Raw genomic sequence first — 18,762 nt, 5'->3', positions numbered from 1 at the left:
TAGGGCTACAGTTTAGAGTCACGTTTAATAAACAGATCCCCCCCGCCCCGCCGCCGCCAAAAAAACCCACCTAAAACAGAGGAAGACTATATGATCTCGGACCCTATTATCATAAATGTTCTTGTTCTAATTCTACAAACATTGTGGTAATAATCAGAACAATAACAAAAAGAGAAGCAAACATTTGTGAGACACTACCTGCCGGGCACCGTACCGAGTAGCTTACATACTCAGCGCGTTGGATTTCCCGAATTGTCTGTGTGGGAAGCATTGACGCTCACAGAGAAGTGCGCGGAGGGGCACAGAAGTGGTGTGGTTTGCTCGAGTTGACGCAGACAGCAAGAGGCGGCCCCAGGGCGAAGTTCTCTTTGGCGAATCAGCTGCCATCTGAGTCGTCCACAGGTGTAAAGTTTATGGGTATCTTACAGTCACTGATGCCACAGCTTTGACCCAAGGGGCCCCCACTCCAAAAGCTTCTACTCCAGCAGAGAGTAAGAACCAGCGGTCACTTTCTTCTTCCCACTTATCCATCCTGGAGACCTGGTCCACGGCTTAATTCAGATGTTGGCTACGTCACTTGCACTCGTATCCCATTGGCCAGAAGTTGGTCATACAGCCATGCGTGGGAGGCTGGGAAATGAAGTCCTTCCCTGGGCAGCCACATACCCAGCTGAAGCCCTGGGATTCTAGTACTAAGGGAAAGGGAAAGGGATACTGGGTGACAATAGCTGTGCCTGCCACAATCCATGCACCACTGTGTCCCCAGCGACTGTCCCCATCTCCAGTACATAAGTCCTGAATAAATAAACTCACCTGTCAAAGTTTGCCAACCTCAGATAAGAACCCCAAGCATTATTCCAGGCCTCCGGAAGTCCCAGCATTAAAAAGTAGAGTAAAAATCCTCTTATCCATATAGATAAGGCAAATGCTGGTACCCCCACTCACAACTGAGGATGTAATATCCATGCTCCCCTACCTCCTTACCAAGAGGACCCCGATTTTATTCAGGGTGACAGTAGAGCCATCGCTCTTCCTTCCAGAAGAATCCTAAATAATCTACGTGGATGCTCTCTGCTCCAGGAGGTGGAGCCTCATCCCGCCCTTGAGTGTGAGCTGAATTAGCGCATTGCTTCCAAAGGATGGAGACTGATAGTAGCCTTAGAGTGAAGAAGCCTGGCAGACACTGTGTTTATCAGGGGACCAAGGGCAACGTCACCAGTAACAAGTCATGTGGATATGATGCCCCCGCCCCAGTATCTCTGTGCATATAACTCTAGTGAAAGCATGAGAAAAGCCCAGTTGACAAACAAACTCAACCTGGGGGACATTCTACAAAACATCCAACCATTCCTCTCTGAAACTGTCAAGATCATGACAACAAGGAAAGTCTCAGAAATTGTCACAGCCCAGCAGAGGCTAAGGAGACGTGGTGACTAAATGCAGAGTGGGACCCTGGATGGGACCCTGGGACAGAAAAGGACCTTGTGGGAGAACTGGTGAAATCCAAATAAGGTCTGGAGTTTAGTTAACTGTATGTATCAGTGTTGCTTCTTACTTTTGAAAGTGTGCCATCGTGATGGAAGACAGTAACAGAAGGGGAGACTGGGTGCAGGGTACATGGGAGCCCTCTGCACTGTCTCAGAAGCTTTTCCGAAAATCTAAAACTGTTCCAAAATAAAACATCATCAAAATAAAGAAACACCCAGCATCCCTTGCAGTTAGAGGCAGCCAAATGACCCAGTTCTGGCCAACGAGATGTGAACAGATGTCTGTCCACAGACGTGGGTTTCTAGGAAAGCTATCGTGTGTGTGCGTGTTTTGTTTTGTTTTAAATAAAATCTTGGCACACACCTCTTCCTCTTTTCTTATCACCTCCTCCATGCCTGAAATGCAGGCTGAGTGCCTGTACTCAGGACCAAGGGCAGTAAGCCAAAAGGAGACCCAGTTCTTAACAAGCCCCTCAGCCACCGCAGTGTGCTGGACTGTCCGTCTTTGGAATCCTTGTCGCACCGGAAAATCAAGCCTCATAGCCTGACTTCATCTGATGAAGCACTGGGTTAAGTTTCTGTGATATGCAGAGTCTACTCTAGTTGATATTAAGTGGAATCATAGGAAGTTGCCAATAGTTGATTATTTGGACTTACAAAAATGGCAGTTACAAAGTGTGACCTACCATGGGTAATTTTTTTTTCCAAATGTCATTAAAACATCTTCATCAACTATAAATCTAAATAACAAGCAGTAGCAAACTGCCACTCTCCAACATTTTTTGGGGGGTGAGCATTTGGTCTCTTAAGAACCATAAGAATAGACCTTAAATGTTCTGTTTTACCTGGGATGCTGTCACTTCTTGACACTTCAGATGATTCAGTGAAAGAGATTCTCAACCTCTCACTACTGCATGCATTAGATGGCACTGTTGGTGTTTAAAAAAGATTCTTATCTTCCTAGCAGTTTCACTCTTAGGAATATGCCCAAAAGAATTGAAAACAGAGACTTGAGAAAATACTTGAATATTCGTAACAGCACTATTCATAATAGCCAAAAAGTGGAAACAACTCAGATGTCCAGAAACTGATGAATGGATAAGCCAAGTGTGGTCCATCCGCACAGTGGAATATTATTCAGCCGTATAAAAGGAATGAATTTGTGATACGGGCTACCACACAGATGAACCTTGAAGACATTATGCTCCGTGAAAGAAGCCAGACACAGGAGAACAGGTATGATTCCATTTGTCTGAAATGTCCAGAATAGATAAACCAATAGAGACAGAATGCAGACTGGTGATTCCAGGGGCTGGAGGAGGGGAAAACGGGAAGCAACTGCTCAATGAATACAGAGTTTCCCTTTGGGGTGATGAAAATATTTTGGACCTTGATAGAGATGGTGGTTGCACGGTGTTGTGAACGTACTAAATGGCACTGAATTGTACACTTAAAATGATTAATTTTATGTTTTGTGAATTTTGCCCTAGATTTTTTTGAAAAAAACAACTTTTTTTCAGTGTGTTTAAATACACGATAGAACCAAGATAATAATCCAACAAAATGACTTATCATTGAGATAAAAGAAAATAAGATCAAGCCAGCCAAGGGCAAAAAGCTCTCTGTGCACTGGGTTTGTTCCTCCAGTGTGCCAGTCATCTCTTGCTGCAGAGTGAAACCCTCGAAAATGCAGTGGCTTAAAACAATGACGACATTTATTTTGCTCACGAATCTCTGCATCGTGCAGGGTTTGGCGGGGACGGCTCATCTCTACTCCGCTCAGCATCTCCCAGGACTGCTCCAGGTGGAGGCTGGAATCGTCTGAAGGTCCTCTGGCTCACCTGGCTAGTGGTCGATGCTGGTGGGGACCTCAGATGGGCCGGGATCAGGACGCTCACATGTGGCCCTTCCGGGTGGCGGTTTGGCTTCCTCAGAGGATGGCAACTGGGTTCCAAGGCTGAGCGTCCCCGGAGGTCTAGGTGGACGCAGCATCACCTTTCATGTCTGAGCCTCAGCTGTCACACAGCGTGGCTCACACTACAGTCACCAGCCTGGGCAGATGCAAGAGTAGGGGACGGTCAGTGTCTCAGTGTAGGAAGAGCGGGGGGCTGCGGTAGACGGGTGCAGCCATCCTGGGCAGTGCAGCCTGACCCGACCAGCATGTTGTAGGTGTTTATTACTCTTGCATATGAAGGACTGACGCGGAAAGGACCCAGAAGAAGCCTAGTTAATAACGTATAACTAGGCATCTAACAGTAGTTTGGAGCTGGTGATGGAGATGGTCTCTGGGTTTTCACCAGAGAGCTTAGAAGTCACCCCTGCACGCTCACTGGCGTTCAAGGATCATGTGGAAACAGTTAGCAAATGTCCAACACTACTGAACCCTGTCATCCGTACGTTAAAAACCTCTCTCATCAGCGGCCTCCCGTTTACTGCCACAGTGAACAACCTCTGGGCTAATTATTGCCCAGAGATACTGAGTTGACTCCACATAGGCTGTGAACTGACTTAAAACATTAAACACATCTGTGTTTACCCAGTCAATAACTTTCCTCTTCCCAAAAAGAGAGAAAAGGAGAGTAAGAAAGAAGAAGAAAACAACGGATCCCAAGTTGTTTGGGTTAAACACCAGCATTTTCGTCTTAGGGGTGAAAACCACCTCCTCCGAAGGCCAGACTTCTTACAACGCGCGCTGAGAGTCAGCTGGGAGATGTTTAGGGAGGAGAGAGACACCCCAGCTGCTCAGTGTCACCCCATAATTCGACATCCTTCCGAGGCACCCTACACGGAGAGCGGGGTGGTCCTACTCCTCCCTCAGGATCCCCCAGATTTCGGTCCTCACGAGTGGATCCCACAAATCGCTGGGGAGCCTGGATAAGGAAGGGGGTGGAGGGTGGTGCCGTGGTGCCACGATGTAGCTTGAAAAGCCTGAAATGCTGGTAAATCCCATACGCCCAGAGCCCCTGGGCTCCCGTTTCCACCTCCTCTCCCCAGCTGGAGCCTCAGTGTGTGCGTTTCTCCTGGAAGGCCAGCCGGAGGCCGACGCGCGCGCGAGGAGAGAAGAGGAAAAGTCCTCTGCCCTCAATTCCTATCAAGGAAAACACCATCCACTTTGTACTATTTGCTGGAAGGTGAGAGGTCAGACAGGGCTCTGACCGCAGGCCAGACGCCCCAGCCGCCTCCTCCTGGCACCGAAAACACAGAGCAGCGATCTCCCTCGATGGTAACTAACCTCCCAGAAATAGGATTGTTAAAGCCCACGTGTGACTTATTTCTCACGGCAAAGTGAGGACCAGGACGCCCAGCCTGTTGGCGATTACCGTCCCTCCCGTGAGTCCCTAGTCTTTATCAGAGAGGCATTCTCCAAATCTGTGAGAGCAGAGCTTACAAGGAAGATTAAAGAGCGGCAGTGGCCCGGTGGCGCGTGGCCGCGCTTACTGTCGCCGGGTCCGCACCAGAATGGGGGCTGAGTGCTGCCTACAGAGGGGCCTCGTGCGAGGGGAGCTGCTTGGAGACTCAGGCTCGGTGCTCGGGTGCCCCTCCTTGCTTCCTCGGGGTGATCTGTCCCCCAAGCCCACCTGGAATGACCATACTTCCTGTGGGAGAAACACACCCTGGGCCTGGGTGCTGACCTGGGATGGTCGGTTCTCCGGGAAAGGAGGGAATGCAGGCAGCACCCGCCGTCCCCCACTTTCACCTCCGTGATGTCTCGCAGAGGAGGGTCGCCGTTGAATCTCTCCCACGGCAGGCGATCTTGCTTAATCCTCGGTGTTCGGACAAGCCCGCCTCCCCTGCTTCTGGGCTCCTTCTCGCCTGTGTCATTACTTTCCAGGCTGGTGGGGCTGTGGACGGCCCGAGCCCTCGAGCTCAGGCCACTGTGCCCAGCCCTTTCATCTGTTCGGATTCGATGCCAAGTCTGCCCTGAGCTAGGGACACGGCGGGGGAAAGGGGAGCGAGGCAGACGCTGTCCACGTGACCTCCGAAGTCGGGGATCTAGGGAGTCACAGAGATTCCAGCCGTCGCTGATGGGCGAGCGCGGCCAGCAGGGGCGAGGGCCGGGGTGCTGCAGGCAGAGGAACAGCCGTGGAAACCTCTCTCTCTCTCTCTGCATCTCTGAGCCTCCTCCCCTGGAAAACGGAGAACGTAGTTGCCTGGTCTCCATGCTTCCCTCCTAGCGCCCTGCACCCTCCTCCCCACACTTGAGCTGCAGGGATTCTTTTAAAACCTAAGTCAGATGCTGTTCCCCTGCTCAAAACCCTCCGGCGGTTTCCCACTTCGCTTGGAATTAATGAAGTCTTTGCAAGATCCCACAAACCCTGCTCCCTCGCCCACGTCCACCCTCCTGTCCTCCACAAACCACCCCCCGACCCCCTGCCCACTCTGCTGCAACACCCCAACCGTCTGCACACACAGACGGCTGCCTCGGGACCTTTGCACTGGCCGTTCCATCCCCTCTTCCCGCCATCCTCCATCCTCCATCCTCACGTCCCTCTCGCCTTGCTCAAATGCCACTCCTCTGAGAGGCTGTCCCGTGCCCCTGTGTGACATCACTGGCCCCCTCCACCGACCCCGCCCCACCCCCAGGCACTCTCTATTCCCTGGCCCTGCTTTTGCCTTCCCAGCACTTTTTGCCACTTGATACGGTGCATCTTTTTCCATTTAGTGTTGATCATCCTCTAGTTTGTCTGTGGCTGTATCCCCACACCTAGCCCGGAGCTGGGCACACGGTAGCAGCCCACGCTTTGTGTGGCCCTCGCTGAATCGGGACTGGTTCTAGAGGACCAGTAGGATACTGGGAGGTGACACGGGTGACTTCTAGACTAGGCCACGGAGGGCTTGCAGCTTCCCCTGTGGGCTGGCAGAGCACCCGAGCCACCCTGAAGGAAGGGCGGCTTCCTCGCGGCCCAGTGAAAGCACCTCTGCGCAGAGGGCCAGCCTCAGCCCCTGCCCCGGTTCCCCTCGTGGAGACAAGGCCTCCCGCAAAACGGAGCAGAGACGAGGGGTCCCCGCAAGTAACTTTCCTCTTCCCAAAAAGAGAGAAAAGGAGAGTAAGAAAGAAGAAGAAAACAACGGATCCCAAGTTGTTTGGGTTAAACACCAGCATTTTCGTCTTAGGGGTGAAAACCACCTCCTCCGAAGGCCAGACTTCTTACAACGCGCGCTGAGAGTCAGCTGGGAGATGTTTAGGGAGGAGAGAGACACCCCAGCTGCTCAGTGTCACCCCATAATTCGACATCCTTCCGAGGCACCCTACACGGAGAGCGGGGTGGTCCTACTCCTCCCTCAGGATCCCCCAGATTTCGGTCCTCACGAGTGGATCCCACAAATCGCTGGGGAGCCTGGATAAGGAAGGGGGTGGAGGGTGGTGCCGTGGTGCCACGATGTAGCTTGAAAAGCCTGAAATGCTGGTAAATCCCATACGCCCAGAGCCCCTGGGCTCCCGTTTCCACCTCCTCTCCCCAGCTGGAGCCTCAGTGTGTGCGTTTCTCCTGGAAGGCCAGCCGGAGGCCGACGCGCGCGCGAGGAGAGAAGAGGAAAAGTCCTCTGCCCTCAATTCCTATCAAGGAAAACACCATCCACTTTGTACTATTTGCTGGAAGGTGAGAGGTCAGACAGGGCTCTGACCGCAGGCCAGACGCCCCAGCCGCCTCCTCCTGGCACCGAAAACACAGAGCAGCGATCTCCCTCGATGGTAACTAACCTCCCAGAAATAGGATTGTTAAAGCCCACGTGTGACTTATTTCTCACGGCAAAGTGAGGACCAGGACGCCCAGCCTGTTGGCGATTACCGTCCCTCCCGTGAGTCCCTAGTCTTTATCAGAGAGGCATTCTCCAAATCTGTGAGAGCAGAGCTTACAAGGAAGATTAAAGAGCGGCAGTGGCCCGGTGGCGCGTGGCCGCGCTTACTGTCGCCGGGTCCGCACCAGAATGGGGGCTGAGTGCTGCCTACAGAGGGGCCTCGTGCGAGGGGAGCTGCTTGGAGACTCAGGCTCGGTGCTCGGGTGCCCCTCCTTGCTTCCTCGGGGTGATCTGTCCCCCAAGCCCACCTGGAATGACCATACTTCCTGTGGGAGAAACACACCCTGGGCCTGGGTGCTGACCTGGGATGGTCGGTTCTCCGGGAAAGGAGGGAATGCAGGCAGCACCCGCCGTCCCCCACTTTCACCTCCGTGATGTCTCGCAGAGGAGGGTCGCCGTTGAATCTCTCCCACGGCAGGCGATCTTGCTTAATCCTCGGTGTTCGGACAAGCCCGCCTCCCCTGCTTCTGGGCTCCTTCTCGCCTGTGTCATTACTTTCCAGGCTGGTGGGGCTGTGGACGGCCCGAGCCCTCGAGCTCAGGCCACTGTGCCCAGCCCTTTCATCTGTTCGGATTCGATGCCAAGTCTGCCCTGAGCTAGGGACACGGCGGGGGAAAGGGGAGCGAGGCAGACGCTGTCCACGTGACCTCCGAAGTCGGGGATCTAGGGAGTCACAGAGATTCCAGCCGTCGCTGATGGGCGAGCGCGGCCAGCAGGGGCGAGGGCCGGGGTGCTGCAGGCAGAGGAACAGCCGTGGAAACCTCTCTCTCTCTCTCTGCATCTCTGAGCCTCCTCCCCTGGAAAACGGAGAACGTAGTTGCCTGGTCTCCATGCTTCCCTCCTAGCGCCCTGCACCCTCCTCCCCACACTTGAGCTGCAGGGATTCTTTTAAAACCTAAGTCAGATGCTGTTCCCCTGCTCAAAACCCTCCGGCGGTTTCCCACTTCGCTTGGAATTAATGAAGTCTTTGCAAGATCCCACAAACCCTGCTCCCTCGCCCACGTCCACCCTCCTGTCCTCCACAAACCACCCCCCGACCCCCTGCCCACTCTGCTGCAACACCCCAACCGTCTGCACACACAGACGGCTGCCTCGGGACCTTTGCACTGGCCGTTCCATCCCCTCTTCCCGCCATCCTCCATCCTCCATCCTCACGTCCCTCTCGCCTTGCTCAAATGCCACTCCTCTGAGAGGCTGTCCCGTGCCCCTGTGTGACATCACTGGCCCCCTCCACCGACCCCGCCCCACCCCCAGGCACTCTCTATTCCCTGGCCCTGCTTTTGCCTTCCCAGCACTTTTTGCCACTTGATACGGTGCATCTTTTTCCATTTAGTGTTGATCATCCTCTAGTTTGTCTGTGGCTGTATCCCCACACCTAGCCCGGAGCTGGGCACACGGTAGCAGCCCACGCTTTGTGTGGCCCTCGCTGAATCGGGACTGGTTCTAGAGGACCAGTAGGATACTGGGAGGTGACACGGGTGACTTCTAGACTAGGCCACGGAGGGCTTGCAGCTTCCCCTGTGGGCTGGCAGAGCACCCGAGCCACCCTGAAGGAAGGGCGGCTTCCTCGCGGCCCAGTGAAAGCACCTCTGCGCAGAGGGCCAGCCTCAGCCCCTGCCCCGGTTCCCCTCGTGGAGACAAGGCCTCCCGCAAAACGGAGCAGAGACGGGGGGTCCCCGCAAGCCCCTGCCCAATCGCAGACTCATAAGCCTAAGAAAAGACACCGTTGCCTTAAGCCGCTACGTTTCGGGGTTATTTGTTCCGTTGCGGTGATGGCCAGAACGTGTCCGGAGAAAGGGCTGTGCTCGGACTCTCCTCCCAGGGTAGGCTTCTGGGGATCCGCGCCCGTTGTGAGGGTCAGAGGCCAGCGGGCGCCTGGCGTCTGCCCAGCGCTGCGCCCAGCAGCCGGGCCGGGCCCGGTCGTGCGTCCACGTCACACACCAGTCACAGCGCTTGAGCTCGGCTCCTCCCAGCATCTTCAGGGGCCGAAGGGCATGGGGGGAGGGCGGCTGGGAGGGTGTGGGGTGAGTAGAGGCAGAGGGTCTAATCGGGCCTGCAGGAGCTCCGAGCTTCTCTTGGACCCAGGTCGGTAATTAAAATGTCACCAGGGGCACATACTATTCACACGAAGTGATGCTTTGTACAGGGTCACAGCCAATTGAAGTCACCTGGCAAGAGGCCCCTGGGGCTCTGGGAAGGCGCCTGTCCCCGGGGCCGCGGGTGGGGGCTCCCGCTCAGCCCTCCACGCCAGCAGCACGGCCTCTACGGAAGTGAGTGGCAGATGTGGGGAGCAGGGGGCCCATGCCTTTAAAGAGGCCGAAAAGTCAGGACTCCAACCCATAGTGGAAAGACATGCAGCAGGGGAGCTGCCAGGGCCGGAGAGTGATTTGGTTCCTTGACAGGAGGCTCCAGAGGAGAAGCCAGATCAAAAGAGGCCGTGGACGCCCTGGGGATCTCGGCCTGGGAACGCAGGCGAGCCCTCTGGCATCTCCCGCCCAGACCAGCCTCTGTCTCGGGCTTCAGAGCGCGCCCTGGGAACTGGACTTTTCCTGCCCCGTAGCTGACTCTCCTTGGACCCCTCAGGAGGCTTGGGACAGCACGCCCCGTCGTCCAAAGGCTGCTGTCACCCAAGGCTTACGCCAGACGCCCCAGACACTGCCATGCTCAGCGTCTGCTGTGGATCAGCTCACGGCATCCCCACGGAGCCCTAGCAGCCCTGTTCCCCAAAGGAGCACCCGGCCCGAGAGGCTGAGGCTCTGCCCCCTGCCCTCCGAGTGTAACCCACGGGCCAGCCTCGGAACGGGGAGACCACCCTTTTGGGAAAAGCCTGGAATCCTGGCAGCGGTGGTGGGGAGTGGCCTGCAGTCAGCTCATGACCCTCTCCCCAGCCACTGATTAATCAATCTGCTGGCTCGACCTTTCACCTCCAGGGGACTTAACCTCATCTCTCTCCCGGTCCAGGGCCCCAGGACAATTCGGCAGGACCACATCTCACTCTTGCGGGAGCCCCTAGGCCTCTGAGATCCACCTGTCTGTACCACATGCACGATGAGAGACATGCTTTACGCCTCACCCCGGCAGAACCAGAACAACATTCCTGCTACCCCCGATATGGTCTGGAATTCTCTACTCTATTCTAGCCTTGTTTATTTTTGTTGTTGTTGTTGTAGTGTAGTTGATTTACAATGTTGTGTTCATTTCTGCCGCAGAGCAAAGTGACTCAGTTATACGTACATATATATATACATCCTTGTTCATATTCTTTTCCATTGTGGTTTATCACGGGATATTGAATATAGTCCCCTGTGCTCTACAGTAGGACCTTGCTGTTTATCCATTCTATATGTAATGGTTTGCATCTGCTGACCCCAAACGCACACTCCATCCCTCTTCAACGCCCCCTCCCCCTTGGCAACCACGAGTCTGTTCTCTGTGTCTGTGAGTCTGTTTCCGCTTTGCAGATAAGTTCATTTGTGTTGTATTTTAGATCCCACATATAAGTAATGTCATATGGTATCTGTCTCTCTTTCTGACTGACCTCCCTTAGTTTGATAATCCCTAGGTCCATCCATGTTGCTGCAAATGGCATTATTTCATTCTTTTTTTATGGCTGAGTAGTATTCCATTTGTATATATGTACTACATCTTCTATATCCATTCCTCTGTTGATAGACATTTAGGTTGCTTCCACGTCTTGGCTATTGTGAATAGTGCTGCTGTGAACATAGGGGTACATGTATCTTTTCGAGTTAGAGTTTTCTCCAGATATATGCCCAGGAGTGGGATTGCTGGATCCTGTGGTAGCTCTATTTTTAGTTTTTTGAGGAACCTCCACACTGTTTTCCTTAATGGCTGCACCAATTTGCGTTCCCACCAACAGTAGACTTGTTTATTGATTCTACGATTCATTATCCCAGTGTTCCAAAAATTTGTTCCCCAAAGTTAACATTTTCTAATTGATAAACCCTCCTTTTTGTCATGACTGTTTTCATTTGCTCAGTCAATAAATACAAATGTTATTTACACTAAAGAAAGAGTCCTTTACCCCAAAGAGATACTCTGAGAACCACCTAGTTCTCAGAATTCTCATTTAGCAGAGATTCTGAACTAGGGTACTCCAACTTTGGACCTCATTGGAGCCACCTGGAGGGTTTTAAGCCTCCCAATGTGCAGGTCACAGCCTGACCAATTAAGTCAGAACCCAGGGGTGCGGCAGGTGGGGCAGGAGCACTGGTTGTTTCTAAGGGTGATTCCAGTGCCCAAGGCAATAGGAAGAAATATTGTTTTCAAAGTAACTGGGTCTGGGTGGAGCCTGAGACTCTGCATTTCTACAAGCTTGCAGGTGACACTGCTCTTCCAGGGACCCCACTTGGAACATCAAGTTTTAAACCCTGGCTGAACACAGTAATTACCTGGGGAGCTTTTAGACCCCACCCCAGGGGAACTGAACGTGAGTTTCTGGGTCCCAGAGGCAGCATTCTGTATTTTCCTGAAACTGTGCCCTTGATTTCGAATGTGCTTGGGTCAATGGGTGCCCACACCTGGCTTTGAATCCCACAGCCGGGGGGCCGTGGATGAGTTCCTTTGTTATCTGAGCCTCAGCTTCCCTATATAAAATAGAGATGGTGTGTGTGTCCTGGGGGCCTTGAATGGGACTTAGACTTGGCCAGGTGGTCTGGTGGGCAGGTGGCACCCAACTTTTATTCACCTGGGCTGAGAAGCATGAGGAAGCATCCTGAGAAAACACAGTTCTTACAGAACCTGGAGTTCTTTCTCGAGAGGGAGAGAGAGAGAAATCAGTGAAACAGGTGGGCCACTCTGGGACTGGGCCCGTCGGCCACGTAGAGAGGGTCCTTGGCCCCATGGCATCCTTGGGGATCCTGCCAGGCTCTGCCCCCTGGCTCTGCCCTTCTCATGCCCCTGGGTACCCCAGGGCCTTGCCATCCAGGAAGAAACTGGTCTGATGGACAATCAGCTCCTTCCAAGCTTTGCAATCAAAAGACTTAGGCTCAAACCCCAGCCCTGCTGTGTGACCTTGGGCAAGTGACTTAACCTCTCTGGGCTCCCTGCTTCATCTGTGTAAAATAGGAATGATACGGATCCTTCTAAGGTCATTGTGAGGTAAAAAGAGGCATTATGGGCACATGAGAAATATTATTATTTTGATGTGTGCTGGCTTGAATGAAACAGGTGTTAAGGAATAGGTAGGATTGTGAGGTCAGGTTGGAAAATGGAGAAATTAAAAGGAAAAATATGTTCAACTTTTCAGAAAACATCTACATGCTCCCGATGGAGATCTGTTTTTCAGCTGTGACAGCACCGCCCCCAGGCTTCCAGTCTCAGCAGAAAAGAGCTGCTTTCTGGAGCTGTGCGCCCTGAAAACAGCATCCAGGGTTGTCAGAGCCCAGGTGGGCCGAGGGCCTCCGGGGAGTCGGGCTCAATCCAGCCTGACCAGACCTGGGGTGTTTGCCTGGGCGCTCAGGATTGTCTCGACATGGCCTGGCCATGTCCGAGCGTGCGAGACTCCACTGTGGGGCCTGACGGCCCCTCTTAGCAGTGGGCTGGGCCGCACGTTGGCGCCAGGACCGGGAGGGTGACGAAGTGCTGAAATCTGCCCGAGACGGAGTCGTATCAGATTGTGCGGCTGCCAGCTCCACCCTCCACGCTCAGCGAGCGCATCCTTGGCAACCGACGGGGAGACAGGAGGGCAGGGCTGACAGTTGTCGGCTGGGGAGCTGGCCAGACATGGCCCAGGGGCTGAGCTAGCGTGGGTGGTAGAAAGCAGCACTGGACTGGGAGGAAGGCCCCTGATTCTGTCCATGTCACTGACCAGGTGATGAGAGAATCGGCCGCGCGGTGAAGAGTGGAGGCCCTGATGTCACATGCGTGCGTGGGCCCTGCTGCACCCTGCCTCGGATGCATGGATGCAGATAGATGATGGGTTAGACAGATGGATGAATAAACAGGCAATAGAGACAGAGATATATGTAGATGATAGACAGATAGATGATAGATAGGTGACAGATAGATAGATGATAGATAGATACATAGATAGGTGACTGATGGATAGATGATAGATAGATAGATGATTGATAGGTAGGTAGATAGTTGATAGATACATAGGTGACATAGATAGGTGATAGATAGATGATAGATAGATGACAGATAGGTGATTGTTAGATAGATAGATGATAGATAGATATATAGATGGATGATAGATACATAGATGATAGATAGATAGGTGATAGATATATAGGTGATAGATACATAGCTAAATAGATAGATGATTGATAAATAGATGATAGATAATAGACAGATGATAGATCATAGATAGATAGATGATAGAGATGGGTGGGTAGAAATGGATGACAGATAATATAGGTGGATGTAGATATGGCAGTTGGGAAATTTTGAGCAGTAACTGGATATCTGATTAGTTTGAAGAATTATTGTACATGTACAGAGAGTAGACCCATGGCCAGGCCTGGCCAGTCGAATTCCTTCATGAATTTTATGTATATATGCTGAGCAGAGAGCGGCTTCCACTTACCGCTTGGATCTCCAGGACCCAACAAATGGCAGGAAAGAGAGAAGTAAAACAAGATCGCCGTGCAGCGCAGGTGTGCTGTCCGCCAGGCACTCACTTCGGGCGGAGAAACGGATGAACGAGGCAGGGCCTTGTGCTCGACGAGACTGAAAATTCCGTTCCTCAGTTACACCAGCCCCATTTCAGTGCTCTGAGAGCCACGCGTGTCAACCACCTGGGACAGTGGGGTTCTGGAACGTTCCGTTGTAGCAGACCGTTCTTCTGGGCGCGCTGTGTTAGGGAGTCTGAGAATAGGTGCGGCTCTTGTGAGGGCAGCGAGCTAAGAGGTGTTGCCGTGCAAAGTGGGAGTGAGCAGGGCCTTTTGCAGCGCGACGGTGGGCAGCTCTGCCTGGTGTGTGGGAGCCCCGGCCGCCATCCCGCTGGGAGCGTGCAGGGGGGCCCCTGGGCTTCCAGACCCCGCGTCCCGCGGGGCGAGGAGCGTTAGTCAGCTACTCCCTCCTACTCCTTCACCATGAAGGCAGCTTCTGTTAACCCGCCCGCGAGCATCTTACTGTTTATTGGCTTCCCGAGCTAGACTCGCTATGTCCAGGGCGGCTCCAGGTCTGCATCTGGCATTTCCTCTTCAAGTTTCAGTGCATGTCCCGGTGTCTGTCCCCACATTTCCACCCCCAGCTGCCCCTTTCCCCGTGCCCGGCGTGCAAAGCAGGCCAGCAATGCCACTGGTTCCCCTCTGGGGGCGGACAGCCACGAAGGGCCCGAGCCCCGCTCAATTTCAGCCCATCACTAACCCTCCAGACCCGTCCCCCAGGCTGCCTGGGCCAAGCCCTGACCCCCGCGGTCTGCTTCTGTCCACGACTCCAGCTCCCAAATGAGCTAAATCTACGCAAACCATTTTGTCGTTTTAGCACGGAGGACACCAAGGGTGGCCCTTTCTACACTGAGCCACTGTGATGCTTGAGCTGAAGTGGCTCTTCTGAAGCCGAGGAGGGTCCACTCGGGAGGAAGGGAGATGTTCTGCTCGGCGGGGACGCAATGCCCACGTCCTGGGCTTCACGTCGCTCTCGCGTCATTTGAGATCTGAGGTAGTTTTTTCTCTTGGCTAAATGTTTCTTGTGGAATTGATGGCAGCTGCTGTCTGCAGTGACTTCTAAGGCGTCTGGGCTCCAACTGGCTGTTGGTAAAAGATTTGCTGGGGACCTGGAAGATTCTGGACTCTTCGGACTCTGTGGCTCAGTTTCTCCACTGGCCCGGCCGGCGCGGGTCTGCAAGGAGTCGTGTAAATGTCAGCCGCGAGCTGCTGATGAAATAGATCAAACGAAGCCCCTGGGAAGGTTCGCCGGGGTCCGGAAGCAGAGTGACTTCCGGTGGCTGGACGCTGGGTGACTGCAGGCGCGGCTGCAGAATCTGAGAGCGTGGTGCTGGGCAGCAGGTGGCCAGGGTCCCAGCCCAGCAGTAGGAGGACAGACGCCAGAGGCAGTGAGGTTTGGGTGCACCTTGCAGGGTCTTCTGTGATGCTGGATTCAGGGTCAGGAGCCCAGAGCCTGGAAGGACTGAGAAAAGTCAAAGAGAGCCCCAAGCCTGGGAAAGGTGGAGCACCAGGCCAGGACGCGGGCTCACAGTAACAAGGCAGAAAGAGGCACGCTCAATCAGGAACCCTGGTGGACCCGTGGGAACAAGGAAGAAGCTAAGAGCCGAGTCGCTGGAACTTGTTTGCCACGGAAGGCTTCTGAAACGACTGTGGCTGCCAGCCGAAGCCCCGCCAGGCTGTTTACAAACCCAGACCTCTGCACGCCCCTGTGGGGCCCGCGCTCCTCCCCCGTAACACTGGATGACGTTGGCTCTAGTCTCAGGCAGGAACGGCCCTCATGGAGGCAGAATGCCTCCCTGGGTACCGGGCTTGCATCCTATCTCCCCGAGCTGCCCCAGTCAGAGAAATGTTTTGGTTTCCCAGTATATATAAAAGTTACGTTTACACCACACCGTGGTCCATTAAGTCTACAGTAGCGTTATGTCTCAAACACAACGTTCATACCTTAATTTTTAAAAATTTGCTGCTAAAGAAGGCTAACCATGAACCTTCACCGAGTCATAGTAGTAACATCTACGGTCACTGATCACAGATCACCATGACAAACATAATAACGATGAAAACGTTTGAAACACCGTGAGAATTACCGAAATGTGACGCAGAGGCATGAAGTACGCAAATGCTGTGGGAAGATGGACTTGCCTGATGCAGGGTTGCCACAAAGCAGGAATTTGTAAAAACCTGGAAGTGAGATAAAGCAAAGTGCAGTAAAACCAGGTGTGCCTGTACTGAGCCGGCAACACAACAAATGTCGATCTTGTCCTGGGGCCGGGCCACCCTGCACTCTACTCCTCCGGTCTCTGACGAGGTGGGGGACACTTGTTCACCTTCCTGTGATGTTAGGAGCACTCGCTGGACATGTTTTGGGGCAGTGGACATGGATTCCCGCCTCGTGTACCGCAGGGCCGGAAGACGGGGAACTACGCTTCTCCACAGACGAGAAGCTCTCACACGAGGTTTGGAAGGCGGAAGCCACCCGTGTTTCTCTGGCAGCCACAGAGGACGCGTTGGGCAAATGCACGTTTTTGTAGCTGCCTGCCTCTGTGTTCCCTTGGCAGCCCCCTGCTCGGGCCCACCAGGCAGCCCTGTCAGCAAGGCTTTCCTGCAGGTTTCTGACCACTGGGCAACAGCACCAGCCCGTCGCGTCTTTGAGTTCCACTCACAGTGACAAACCTGCAAGCCGGGTACAACCTCTCCTGACATCCCTCCGCCAGGCTCTCTGAAGGTTTGATTCCCTAATGCCCTACACCCAGTGCCTTCCCTTTGAAGTACCTAGTATTGCTTCAGTTTTCCTAACAGGACCCTGCCTGTAACAGTGAACTCTGGTGGAAAATTTTAAGAAGCTCTCATCTACCCAAATATCTCTTTTTCTGAGGAGGAGAAAACAGTGGTCCATGGGGAGGACACTCTGTCACGGTCACCAGTTTGCAGACTCGCTCCTTGAATCCTCACAGCCCAGGACCAGGGCCACCAGCCACGTGGCTCCTTAGACGCAAATGAGTCACAGTTGAAGCAAATGTAAAATGCAGCTTCTCCACGTTACGAGTGCTTGGTGGCTACCACCTGGGAGACCACGCACATGTATATTCTATTAGAGAGCATTCCCGTCGCTGCAGGAAGTTCTTTTGGACAGTGCTGTTCCAGGCAATCATCTAGAAATCTCTGCCCCTTTTTTTAGAAGCGCTAGAGGGGTGACTCCTTCCAAATCACTTGCGTTAAAAATGGAAAAACTGAAACCCAGATTCAGATAGTGACTCAAGATTTCCCCGGAGCCCGACGAGGCCAAATCTTACTTCCCTCCACTAATTTGAGTCATCTGCTGGTTCAAATCAAAAATGTTTATTTTCATGTCAAATACGACACTAATCCAGGAAACAATTTTCAGTCATTAAAAACACCACACAAACAAACAAACAAAAAAACCATTAAGAATGGTAAAAGAAAAGTGTAAGTAGTTATTCTTATAAATAACCCATTAGCATTGATTTTTTCAATGGATTCAACCAGTTGCCTTTTAAATACTACGGTGCTTGGTTTCCTTTGATTATTATCCTTCCCAAATCAAACCGTGTTTTGTATCTGACTCAGGTTCAGAGATTCTAAGTAGGACTTTAATTCTTCTCTTTCCCTTTTTTTTTTTGGCCACACCGTGCAGCCTGTGGGATCTGAGTTCCCCACCAGGGACTGAACCCGTGCCCCCTGCGTTGTGAGCGTGGAGTCTTAACCCTAAGTAGGACTTTAAATGGGATGTTGGCAACCATGTCTGTAAGAGCCGAGTGATGGAAACCAGGGATCATTCTGTGAGTCATGGCACACGTCTGTTTTCTACGAGTTGGTCACTGGGGGATAAATCGCTTCCTGATAAAAGGATTTAACTGGGTAATTTTTTCAAATCACTGTGGGAGCATGTTTTCTTGGAAGGAACCATGCGTGTTTTGTATGTAGGAGTAGTTATTTCTTAGAAGACTTTGCCCTCTGTAAGCCTTTCTGGAACAGATGTCTAGGCTCTGACCACCTGGGAGTCCAGGGGATGCCCCACTGGCAGGCAGTGAAGAGTACGATGGGACACGGCGTCTGGGGTTCCCTGAAATGGGAGTTTCGAAAAGAGCGAATAGAACCTTGAAGGAAAGCAATGTGCTTTTCCTCAACATAAGGTTTCCTCCCCCAAAACGGCGTCACAGACTGTCGGAAGCTGGGCATCTTTCCAAAGGTTAGAGACGGGGCCAAAACATATCATTTTAGCCTTTTCGGATGGCCATTTCTGTCTCGGAAATGTTAAATACTGTCTCACCACGGCTGCCAAAGCCCAGCCCTTGAGCACAGCCCGGCGGGTAAGCTTCTGGGGACCAGGGCTGAGAGGCAGAGAGGAGTGCTCACGTGTGTCAACTCCGCGCCGGCGGTGCAGCCTGCAGGGCTCGCTGGAGGCTCAGAGGTTCAGGAGGAGCGTGCTGGCTGGGAAAGGCCTGAGCAGCGGGCCTGTATTTGCCGGCTCACTGGTAAATGTATCTGCGGTCTTTTCCTGTCTTCAGTACTTACTGCGTTCCTTGCATAGGGACTCCTGTCTCTCCTTCGAAGCGTCAGATGCTTGCCCGCTGAGGGAGCTGAAGCGCTGCGGAAGTCCATGGCAGAAGGGCGCCTGACCGCGGAGGAGTTTTGAAGTAAGCACGGCTCTTTCTCCAGCCTCTGGGGCAGCTTCCTGGCAGGGCCAGCGGCCACCTCTGCTGCAGCAGAGGCTGCCAGTGCCCTGCCCTCGCGCCCTCACCCTGCCTGAACGTCCAACGGTTTCCCAGGGCAAGCTCCTGAGCCCTGCCTGAGGGCGCCCCTGGCCACAGCCCTCCTCT

General features: G+C 53.2%; 1 protein-coding gene across 2 annotated transcripts in view; it reads left to right on the top strand.

Annotated features, from left to right (window-relative positions):
• MTHFSD (methenyltetrahydrofolate synthetase domain containing) overlaps window positions 1–18,762 on the top strand; it is a 145,949-nt gene that overhangs the window by 65,787 nt on the left and 61,400 nt on the right. Inside the window, exon 17 of one of the 2 annotated variants that reach the window (XM_055079047.1) lies at window positions 2,455–2,723. The gene's annotated coding sequence lies outside the window, so the exon portion shown is untranslated. Of the gene's footprint in view, window positions 1–2,454; window positions 2,724–18,487; window positions 18,580–18,762 lie in introns of those variants that run through there. The other variant, XM_055079050.1, reaches the window with a different exon arrangement.

Source organism: Physeter macrocephalus, chromosome 17, assembly GCF_002837175.3.
Source record: "Physeter macrocephalus isolate SW-GA chromosome 17, ASM283717v5, whole genome shotgun sequence".
NCBI lineage: Eukaryota > Metazoa > Chordata > Mammalia > Artiodactyla > Physeteridae > Physeter > Physeter macrocephalus.
Note: the sequence above shows the minus strand (reverse complement) of the source record. Positions and strands in the feature narration are given on the sequence as shown.